The sequence below is a fragment of the Pinus tabuliformis genome, chromosome 3_1, assembly GCF_031772625.1.
Source record: "Pinus tabuliformis cultivar Carrire ecotype Pingquan chromosome 3_1, CPIR1, whole genome shotgun sequence".
In the NCBI taxonomy this organism is placed as follows: domain Eukaryota; kingdom Viridiplantae; phylum Streptophyta; class Pinopsida; order Pinales; family Pinaceae; genus Pinus; species Pinus tabuliformis.
The window spans coordinates 80,465,228-80,477,308 of record NC_142301.1 but is presented as its reverse complement, the minus strand read 5'-3'; the positions used below and the strand labels follow the sequence as shown (position 1 = coordinate 80,477,308).

Sequence of the window (12,081 nt, the reverse complement as noted above, 5' to 3'; positions counted from 1 at the left end):
AAAGTTCTGAATTTATAGAATGGGAAGGCCTCCAAAATCCTCCTACAAGTTGGTGCCACACATATGTCTAAAGGCACTGTGCATATCCCTGATGGCGCTGCGCATATCCCTGTGATAATTTTTCTTCAACATTTCTTCAGTATATTTTGAATTGATGATGTAATTTCACTATTTCGATGTCTTGATGATGTAATCATGGATTAATTAGCATAATAAGTTTTTTTGTGTTAAATTAGGCCTCATTAATGAAGAAAAACTCAAATCAAAGTCTAAAAGAAGAGTTTGTTTTCAACATTCTCACTCTCACTTGTTGGTTGAGATATTCTTGGAAATTGTTCTACCACTCATGGACTTGACCCTTGAAGGTGAGGAAACTATTTATCTTGGTCTATATTATCATTTTCTTAGTCAGAGAGAAGGGTTGGACATTTGAGGAGAGAACTGCTATAACTTGTGCTTCAGCATTTTCAGGAAATCAAAAGAACATTTGCAACTATTATCTAGGAATTCATGTGCAATGAGTTTTTGATTTTGTTTTTTATTTGTTATAGTTTCATATGAAAGACAATCATCTTCTCTTTCCATTCATCATTTTCTTCAATGTTTTTTCCTAATTTTATAAGCAGAATTCTTTTCATAAAGCTATGTTTTGATGGGATTATCATTATATTTTATTTTCTTTCTTGCTTAGTGAATTCATGATATATATGCTCATTAAGACCTCTTATTTATTCTGAACACTACACTACACTGACAAACCCTAAGCCATCACAAAACTACTGCTACCTTGCTCCTTTATATTTTTGTTTTTGTTACCCTTTGATCCTTTGACCTAGTTACTTGGATTTCATCCCTTGTTCAACATCAAAACCCTAAAGTTTCAAACCTATATGAGCCTAGCATATCTAGCCTAAAATCATTTTACATTCGAGTCAATTCTTTGGCTGTGATCTCATAGAGAGAGCCCTCTCTATTTTGGTAGGGCTAGCTACCAAATTGAAAGCTTGGTCTGTGGTTACCTCCATCGATTGCTCTCAGCCTTGGACATTGTGAAGGATAACACATCCTTTGTTAAATCGTCAGGGAGGTGAAAAACGAAAATAGAAAGGAATTCTTTGAAAAAACAGGGAAGGAGAGGCCTCTTTCTCTCTCCTCTAGGAAGACACATGGAGGCATCTGGTTGAGGCTGATAAGTATAGATGGCAATCTCAGATGAGCTCCAATGTGGAAAAGTGGCAGGATTTGATTGGATTTAATAAGGGACATGTGACTGCTAATGTCAACATGACGCGCTGGTACGGAGGGACAACAACCAAAAATTGTTAGTTTGTTGTTGTTGTCATATAGTTAGCAAAGAGAAATTCTCGATAAGAGGACTTTGATAGTGTTTAGCTCCTAGTTATGAAATCAACAGGAAATATCTTTAACAAAGGAAAAAGGCTCTCAGTAGAATGCTAAAATACTTATCACCTCAGATCATGACACTCAGTCACTACCCTTGATCCTATGTAAAGAAATGAAAAAAGGGACTTATACAAAAGGGGCCAAGGAAAATCAGAGTTCACTGTTTTTGTATGTCTTTTAACGTAAAAGTGTCGATATGGAAAAGTCTCTGATAGTGCTCTGTAGTACAAATCCTTTGATAGAACAATAGCAGAAAGGTGTATTGGTGGCATATGGGTCAGTGGATGTAGGACTAAATGCGGAATAGAGGTTTAGTAACAAGATGAATGGTGATTTTCATGGATCAATTAAAGATCTATGAGAATAAGGCAACAGGGAAAATGGTTGATAGAAATACCATGCCTGAGTACAGAGGTGCCATGTTGGATTACTAACGAGATCTATGAGATTTGAATAGGTATGAAGAGTCTCAGTGATGTGAGATGGAAGACAGAGAGGATTGTGTTTGGCTTGAGTGTACAGTGGACTGAGAATTAAGTCTCATTGATGGGATTTTTATAGACAGAGTGGATTGTGCCTGGGATTGAGTATGCAGGTGATCTAGCCAGTGGCATACACAATAGTAGCATGGAGAGGCCATGCCTAAGTACAATGTGCAGTGATCAATTAGGACTATGTGGCTGCATTGACTGTGTAGAATCATCGACATAGTCATAGCATGGAGTTTGGGGTGATGCCTAAGGACAGTCTTGCATCATTGACAGGATGACAGCATCGATGGGTTGAACATTAGAAGAAAAAAACCAGTAGCTCTAATGAGCAAGTGTGGGGGGAATGCAGCATAGTCACAAGTGAGCCTTAGAGAAAAGTGCTTTGTGTGAATGCACTATTATAAGAGGCTATGAAAGATCAAGTTCCATGTGTAAAGGCCAAAAGTGACAAAGCAGAAAAGAAGAGACCCCAAGAGCAGTGCTCAGTTTGTGAAAGGTGGTAGTTGCCTCTGTTGTGTGCTTCAGGTTGAGAGTTGCATGTGATATGTGAGACAAGGTTGAAGTGTCTTCGCTCTATGTTAAAGGCAGAAGTTGCTTGAGCTGTGTGAACAAGGTTGTGTGTGTGACATAGAGAGCAGAAATAAGAGAGTTGTGCATGTGTTGTAAGAAGCAAGGCCTAGAGAAGACTATCCATTGCGGAGAGAAAATAGGTTGAGAGTTGAGTGCTTACTGTTGAAGGGGTAGTGATAGAGTTTCATAGATGGTGATGAGCGACTATTGTTGAGCAAGTCAGTGAGTTGCTAAAGACAGCCATAGAGAGCTGCAATGTTTAGCAAAGTGAGATAAGAACAAAAATTGTTATCAAGCAAAGTTACTACCAAATTACAGAGAACTATCAGTTCTTTTTTTATTGTGGTTGGTGTCTGCAATATAGGAAGCTGGTGATTCCATCTCTAATGGAGCTTGAGAATGCTTGGGGGTCAGTGCCTCCTGCAATTTGGTGGTTGCAAAAATCCAAGGAGTTGCAAGTTGGTGCTTGCAACAAATCCATGAGGTCGGTGCCTCACATGGTGCTTTTGGTAAGCTGGGCAGGTTTCTACAAACAGAGGGAGTTGGCGCTTCCTACTAGTTAGTGCTAGCAAACAATCAAAGGGAGTTGGTGCTTCTTGTGAGTGGGTGCTCACAAAACAGATTGATGTAATAGAGTAGGTGCTTCTATTTATATCAATAACAACAACATGCTTTGTGGTTTTTTCCCAAAATGGTTTCAACATGAAAAACTTATTCTAATGTGTATGATGCTTATGGTTTCAATGCTTGTGTGTTGAGTTAATGTTGCTGCTACATTATATATTGTTGCTGGTTATATGGATGAATGGCAAGTTTAAATAAGGAATGTAAATTGGCATAAAGAAGTAAAAAATAGCCTTAATACCGATTCCCCCCCCCCCCCCCCAAGTATTATCTTTGTTTCAAACAATATCAATATAATATAGTTGCCACCATCTTGTTGTTTAAGATAAACACAATGGTGAGAGTGGCATCTAGCACAACTTTGTTCAAACATAAACCTATCAAATTTTAGATACCACTATCTTGGAGCCTATTTTAATCCATACAAGCTCTTCTTCAATTTGCACACTAATTTATCCTTTCCTTTGACATCATACCCTTGTGGTTGTTCCATAAATATTTCTTCCTCCAAATCTCCATAGAGAAAGGTTGTATTTACATCTAACTTCTCAAGATGCAAATATTATGCTACCACTAGAATAGAAATAGTTATGATGAAAGTCATTTTAGCAACAGCAAAAAAAAAATAATCATCAAAGTATATACCTTTATTTTGTGAAAACCCCTTCACCAAAAGTATATCCTTATACCTCTTTTTACCTCCATCTTCTCCCTTCAACCTGTAAACCCATTTATTCCACAATGTTGTTTTACCTCCAGGAAACTTGACTAAGTGCCAAGTCTACTTATGCATCAAGGAGTGCATCTCTTCTTCCTCAGCAAGCTCCCACTTCTTCCTTGTTTCTACTTACATTTCTTCTTCATATCTTGCTGGTTCACCAGAATTAGTCAATAATACATAATATAATGAAGGAGAGTATTGTTGAGGGGGTCTACTTATCCTGGTAGAAATTCTAACACCACTTTCAGGTGTTTGAGGTGCGTGTTTCTGTTGTGGTTTTTGTTGTTGTTGTTGCTACTGATCATTATGATTTCTAGGCACCTTTACTTTTTCTATGATCGCATCAAGCACTATGTATTATTTGTTTTCATTTTCTTGTTTCTTTCCCTACATTTGATCTTTATAAAAGACCTTTTTCATTTAATATGACATCTTTGCTCGTAATGATTTTGTGATTTTCATAATCATATAAGCGATAACCAAAATCATTAACACCATATCCAATAAATGTACATTTATTTGATTTTTCCTCGAGCTTTTTTCTATTTTCTTTATTAATGTGGACAAAGTATTCACAACCAAAAGTATTTAAAAATGAGTAGTTTACCTTTTTACCTGTGCATGCATCCTCACGAATACCACCATCCAAGGAAATTGAAGGCCCTCTATTTATTAGATAAACAACAATATTTATAGAATATGTCCAAAATTGTAAGGGAAATCCTACATGTAATCTCATTCACCTTGGATGCTCCATGATTATCCTATTCATCCTTTTTAACGCACCATTTTCCTGTGGTGTTCCTGGAACTATCTTCTCTCTACAAATTCCATGTTCTAAACAATAGTTATCAAACTCCTTGATGCATTATTCACCTCCATTGTCCTATCTGAGACACTTCAAATTATTTCTTGTCTCATTCTCAACCAAATCTTTCCATTTCTTGAAAGTATCAAATACATTATATTTATTTGGAATACAATAAATCCAAGTTTTCCTAGTTGCATCATCAATAAAAGTAACATAATAGCAAGAGCCACTGAGAGATGATACCTGAGAAGGTCCCCACCCATTTTTATACAAAAGATCTATTTTTTCTTTCTTCTTTTCCTTACCAACTCTGAGAAATTTGACTCTCTTTTATTTTCCATAAACACAATTTTCACTGAAATCCAAATCAACATGCTTCAAACCTGGCAAAAAATTTCTTGAGTGAAGAATATGCATCCCTTTCCCACTCATGTGCCCAAGCCTGTGATGCCATAGTTCGTATCTACTCTTGTGGAGGTTAAAGCATTAACAAAATTATAAATACTATTGCCTAAATACAATGTACCACCATTTTCTCCTTTTGATTACCAAGGATCCTTTAGTGACTTTCCAGGTTTTGTCTGTAAAAGTAGTTACACAACCTTCACCTCCCAATTTCCCTATTGAAATTATATTTTTCTTTAGATCTGGGATATTCCTTACCTCCTTTAATAGATATTGTTTTTCATTCCATTTCTTTATAAAAACCTTACCCATTCCAACTATTTTAGAGGTTTTATGATCACCTAAACGAACCTGTCCAAAAGCCCCCTAAACATAGTCATGAAAATGTTTCCTATTAGGTGTGGCATGGAATGAAGCCCTTGAATCTACCACCCAAGCATCAATAATATTCTCTAATGAAAGAATCAAAACATCTTTCAACACATCAACTATCACATTTACTTCATGATTGTTCTCTTGTTGTCCATCTCCTTCTTTTCTCCTTTCAGATTTGCAGTCTTTCTTCAAGTGTCCTTTCTCCCCACATTTTCAGCACACTATCCCCAATCTGGACCTGGATATGCCTTTCCTCGACTTACTGTGATGTCATGGGCTCTTTCCTATCTCTATTTTTCTTTCGCTAGTATCTCCAGTCTGTTAGTGGTAGTATTTGCATATTGCCATCAATGATCAAAACTCCTCTTTTCATATTCATATTAGGGTCTCGCTCAGAAAATTTTTTCATTCCAACTAGGTCCTCATTCAAAACTTTACTCTTGATGGTAGCCCTAGTAAAAAAAGCCTCACTCACCAGCACTCCATCTCAGTGTTGCAGGAATCGCCCCCCCCCCGGATCCGAGGCCAGAATCGCGTCCCGTACGGAAGCGTTCCGGAACCTCTCCCCGAAGCGCGATTCCAAATTTCTGAAGCGCGATTCCTTTTTTTAAAAACGATTCCTGGAATTCATGAAGCGTTGGCCCGGATCCGCGCTTCGGAGGGCGCTTCGGGCCTCCGGAAGCGCAACGCTTCAGGCCCGGAAGCGCACGCTTCACGAGGCCCGGAAGCGCGCTTCCAGTAAACTCCGCGCGGGCAGCATATAACTCGGTTTTTTTTTTTTTTTTTTTTTTTTAAGTTCACTTAAGTTAGCATGAGGGGGTGGGTTAGGGTGAGGTTAGGGTTAGTTTAGGGTGAGTTTAGAAAAGAATAAAGCCCCCATTCTCTTCTCATTTTCTCACTTTGAGTTTATGAGAGTTGGAGAAGAGAAGAGAGGAGAGGAGAAGAGAAGAGAGGAAAGGAGAGGAGAAGAGAGGAGAGCTTGGAGGAGTGAAGAAGGAGGAGCTAGGAGAAGGAGGAGGAGCTTGGAGAACTTCATCTACAAGAGCTAAAGAGGTAAGTTCAAACCCCAAACTCCCTTGTTTTTTTGAAAAAAAAATTGTATTTTTCTCCTCCCTCTCCTACTCTTTCCCATTGTTTCTACTTGCTCCTTTATTTACAGGTTGTCCACCACCTATATCCATATTCCAAGATGGTGTTATTTTGGCTTCTATGTATCATTCCACTCTTGGTTTTAATGATGGCAAAGGTGAGGAATAGAGGGGAAGAGGAAGGGGATGAACTTGGTGACCCAATGTATGATGAGGAGGAAGGGTTTGAAGAGGAAGGGGATGAACTTGAAGGGGACACTGAAGCAAAAGATGGGAAAGGTACAACAACACCCTTGTGGAACTATGTGACCAAACTTGATGGGGGAAAGGGTGGTGGATCTTACAAATGGATGTGCCCTCATGATTGTCATGGAGGAAAACCATATTGTGGTTCATATACCCGTCTGAGGAGGCATCTTTGTGGGGTGCTGGACAGTGATGAAAAAAAGGGTTCTGTGGGGGTACAAATTTGCCCAAAAATTTCAGCTGAACAAAAAACAAAATACATCCAAATAGAGATGGCTGCACAACAAAAAAACAAGAAACAAAAAACTCATTCTGAATCAAGTGCAACCTCTAAATTTGGTAGTTGCCCATCTCCTCATGGTACTTCTGCAACCTCTGGAGGTAGAAAAACAATAGGGGATTTCCTTAATGTTGCTGGGAGGGATGATGTGGATGGAAAGATAGTCCGTTTTCTTTGTGCTTGCGGTGTACCATTCATTGTGCTTCGCTCTCCCTATTGGCATGACATGGTAAAGGCCATCAATGAAGCCCCAAAAGGATACAAGGCCCCCAACTATGAGAAAGCTAGAACAGTGTTATTAGAAAGAGAAAAAGCTAAGGTTCAAAGAGCTTTGACACGTTTTACACATGAGTGGGTGGATTCTGGGGTATCCATTGTATCAGATGGGTGGACAAATATTAGAAACCAACATTTGATAAATGTTCTTGGTGTTTCTTCTAGTGGTGCAGTATTTATTGCATCTCATGACTCCTCCTCCATCAATGCAACTGCACAAAACATTGCAGATCTCCTATTGAAATCAATCAAAGATGTTGGTCCGAATAATGTGGTTCAAGTGATCACAGATAATGCAGCAAATTGTAAGGTAGCAGGAAAAATTATTGAGCGTACTCATCCACACATCTTTTGGTCTGGGTGCCTGGTTCACACATTGAACCTTTTGATGCATGATATTGTGAAACACAAAGATTGTGGGTGGATTGCTGAGGTTTACAGGAAAGGGAAGCAGCTCATTAAATTCATCACAGGGCATACAAGGGTAAACTACTTCTATGGCACTTACTCCAAGTTGCAATTGCTTAAAATTGCAAAGACAAGATTTGCTAGTTATTACCTCACCTTTAGGCGGCTAGTGAGGGTGAGACAAGCTTTAACTAATCTGGTGTGTGCTGAAACATGGGATGAAATTAACACTGACACAGATGGTGCTAATGCAGTCAAGGACACTGTTCTTGACAGTTACTTTTGGTCACAGGTTAAATATGTTTTGCAATTCACCAAACCAATTTATTACATGATCAAGTTTGCATATTCAGATCGACCAGTAATTGGGGAGGTGTATGAGCAAATGGATAGCATGTTGGGGCAGATTAAAGACATTGTTGAGCCTAGAGATACCACCTTGTACAATTATATTCGTGAAGAGGTGCAAAACCGATGGGAAATGCTAAATATTCCATTGCATGCATTAGCATATGTTTTGACACCTAAATACTATCATCCATCATGGCTTTCAACACCAGCACCTGGGGGGGGAAGCAGGAAAAAACCACACCAAGATAAAGAGGTTCACGAAAAATATATGGCTGCATTGAGTAGATTAATCCCTGATAATGAGGAGGCTGCATTGGTACGGAGACAGGTGAGCAACTATACGAGCAACACTGGTCCATTTGGGAGCATGCATGCAATTCAAGATCGAGAGCATTTTTCTGCTCTTGAGTGGTGGAACATGCATGGAGGGCCTACTCCACTTCTACAGAGTTTGGCATTGCGGATGCTATCACAGGTGGTAAACACTTCTTCTGCAGAGAGGTGTTGGAGCTCTTATTCTTTCATCCACAGTGTTAAAAGGAACAGGTTGAATTTAGACCGGGCAGAGAGCTTGGTTTATGTTCATTACAACTTGCGATTGTTGTCCCATTACTGTGAAGATGCAAAGTCTAATAAAGACTTGTTGACTTGGGACAAGAATCCAGAGGAGCCCAATTTGGAGGATGGAGTGTTGCGACTAGAGCAATTAGAGGATTCTCTTATCCAGGTATGTCCATTGTGGTATGAATTTTCCAATTTTCCCTTATAAAGCATTTCTCTAATTCATGTTTTTTATTTTTTTGTTAACTAGTGTTTTTTTTTTTGCATGAATTTTTTGAGCGATTCTAGGATGATGACACGGGTGTTGATATGCCACCACCCCCACCCCCATCTGGTCCCTTGGTTTCTAGGTTCCATGGTTCAACACCAATGGCAGGGGGTTCTTCTTCATCAGTTCCAGTGCCACGACTTACACAGGGACCATCTTCTTCATTGCCACCACGTGGAGGCCCGCCATCACGTTCTATTCGTGGTGGAAGGAGGAGAGATTAGTAGATATATTCACAATCTACTTCTTTTTGTCATAGATTACTCATTAGACTTGTAGACTTGTGAATTTGAATTTTGAACCTTTTTGGCTTGGCGGTGACCAAGTGACATATTTTGTAAACATTATTATTTGAATTTTGGACATGACAAATGTTGACAGTTGCTCACTTGCTAGATAAATCATAATATGCTCTATGTTTTATGTTTTATAATATGCTTAAATGTTTTATGTTTTATAATATGCTTAAAAATTTGATGTATGTTTGTAATAGCTAGAATATAGATGATTGTTGTACATACTAGTAACTACAATGGAATCATGGATGCCATATCTATCTTGATTTATGCAAAAATATGCATGTTTTCATGTCTTCTACAATTAATTTGGTATTTGGGATGTTTGTTTTGAGTATAAATGCAAAAAAATATAAAAATATATATATATATATAGCAGACGCTTCCGCGGACGCTTCGCTTCCTAGATTTTTGGAAAATGACGCTTCCGCGCTCTGCGCTTCCGCTTCGCGCTTCCGCTTCGCTCCCGCTTCGTGCAACATTGCTCCATCTACCTCTCTTGACCTTTTCCCATGCCCATTCCTCTCATTTCCCTCTCCTAGGGTTTTGAGGACATTTTTCTTGGTTTCATGACCTCCATGGCTAAATCATCAACAAAACTTGTATCCTCATGCTCTTACGCATTCCCCTATCCTTAATATACCTTCCTAAACACTTCCCATCACTCCTATCACTCAATATCATCATTTTTCTTCAAACCCTAGCCTATTTCTATGCTTTTGGCACTTTTCTAGACTAGGCCTGTGTTTCACCCTTTTGGACCCCTTCCCCTCACTCAATCTTTAAAATTCTAATTTCTCTTACTTCCTAACATCCCTCCCTACCTCCCAAAATTTTCATAAAAATTTAGAAGCCCCCTATCCCCTTTATTTCCCTTCATTCCTATAAATTTACTAAATCCCCTGTTTTTCCTACACTAAACCCTAATTTCCTCTCCCACTGAGCTAGGGTTGGCTATGGAATCAGAGACATCTGAGTAGAGGGGGACTAAGGGAGGTCATCTCACCAAGTATGAGGCCATTCCAACTCATAAACATCATGTCTCCATCATTTTTCAAGAAGTCATTCCAAGGGACAAATCATTTGCCACACATAAGGCCAGTTTTGCTTTAAAGTATGTTTCCAACCAAACAAATAAGCTCCAACTCTATTTCGCCAAGGCCCCAGTCTTGGACTTAGGAGCACCAACTCCCAAGGACTTCAATCCTTCCAGTTCCTTAGACACCAGATCCAAAGACACCTATCATTCCTACTTCTGAGGTATCAACCCCAAGGACTCCAATCCTTCTTACTTCTGAGGCACCAACCCCAAGGACTCCAATCCTTCTTGCTTCTGAGGCACCAGCCCCAAGGGTTCTGACCCAATCTTGTCAAGGCACATTTGATAGTAATGTTCTACTCTCAGAACTCTTCATTACTGAGTTATGTCTGTTTACAGCTTCACTATAGTTTCCATGCTACAACATCAATGACAACCAATCTTCTCATGGAGTCTTTACAACTCTTCATACAGTCCACACAGAGTCTCCAATAGCTGACCTCTGATCATATCTCCACACCGCTTTAGTGAGTCCACTATAGCTGCACTAAACTCTTCATAAGAACCTGCATTTTGTTCAAGCATATGTTCTTATTGTCACAGTGAATGCTTCAACATGACTGTTTCTCTACTGGCTACTTCTCCCCTTTGATTGCCTATTGTCCTGTTGGTCCTTCATCCCTCTTTCTGTTCTGCTGGACCCTCTTTCTATTCTGCTGGACCCTCACACGGCCTTTGTTTCCTCCAGCTTATTTCAACAACGTTCAACCACACTTATATTCTTTGTTTTTCATGTTTTATGCATTCCCCATGCCTCTGTCTATCGGTTTCCTCTTTTTCACTGACTCTTTTTGGCTTCCTTCTCAGTCGCTATAGATTCTTCTGCCTCGCTTGATCCTTCGGCTTCCCTCCTCGGTCGTTGTGGCTTCCTCTGCATTGTTCGAGTTCACTGATACTCCAGGGACACGTAAATTCATAAGAGAGGTCCAAAAGAGAACACAGAGAAATCATGTTCTACATTACACTGTAATAGTGTTCATTTTTCCAATCATTATGGACATACACAGGGTTTTTCAGTTTAACAAAGATGTTTTGTCCCAATCGCAATCTCAATCACCATGATTTGCCCCATTGAACTAACGTTCAACCTCCTGAACCATCAGAACAGTTATCATAAGCCTTTTGGCCTAAAAACCCCGCGCAAGCCAAATATTCAATTACACAAGAAATATGAGCAAAACAGGCAAAAAGACTAAAGGGCGGACTTCAAGAAATATTACACCTGCATCTATACTATATCGGGTCCGTAGTGAGTCGCAATCGGTGCTTGTAAGAGGACAGGGCTTTATGTATCATTGCGATGGGTAGATGTGATACATTATTAACCCATAGCACAATGTTGTAGTGGGTCCACATGTATATGTATCACAATCGGGGGTTGCCCTTGGCAGAGGACCGATGCGATGTCGCTGATCACTATCGATGATTGCAATGGGCCACTTAACACGTTGTAACTCTGCTCCTGAAGTGCCGATGCGATATATGTCGGCAATCGCAAATCGCAAGGTCTAGGTCTAGACCTTAACGCAGACCACTCACTTATAGCGATGCGATATTATGTGCCGGACCCGATACGACTCAACGCTCCCGTGTATAAAGTTTCAAGTCCGCTTTCCACCTCCGATAGTGTATTAGCCCCGTCTATATATTTATTTACTGATGATAGTGCATATAGCCCTATATACATGAGTTTTATGAGTTTGTGGCATATATTGCTCCCTATAGTGTAGATGCATCCATATATATGATATATGCTCCCATAGTGTTATCTGTGGCATATATGGCTCCGATAGCTCCCGATAGCTGT

General features: G+C 39.5%; 1 pseudogene; it reads right to left on the bottom strand.

Annotated features, from left to right (window-relative positions):
• Positions 1–11,151, bottom strand: part of LOC149185869 (cullin-3A pseudogene) — a 37,408-nt pseudogene extending 26,257 nt beyond the window's left edge.
• Positions 11,152–12,081: the final 930 nt, after the last annotated feature.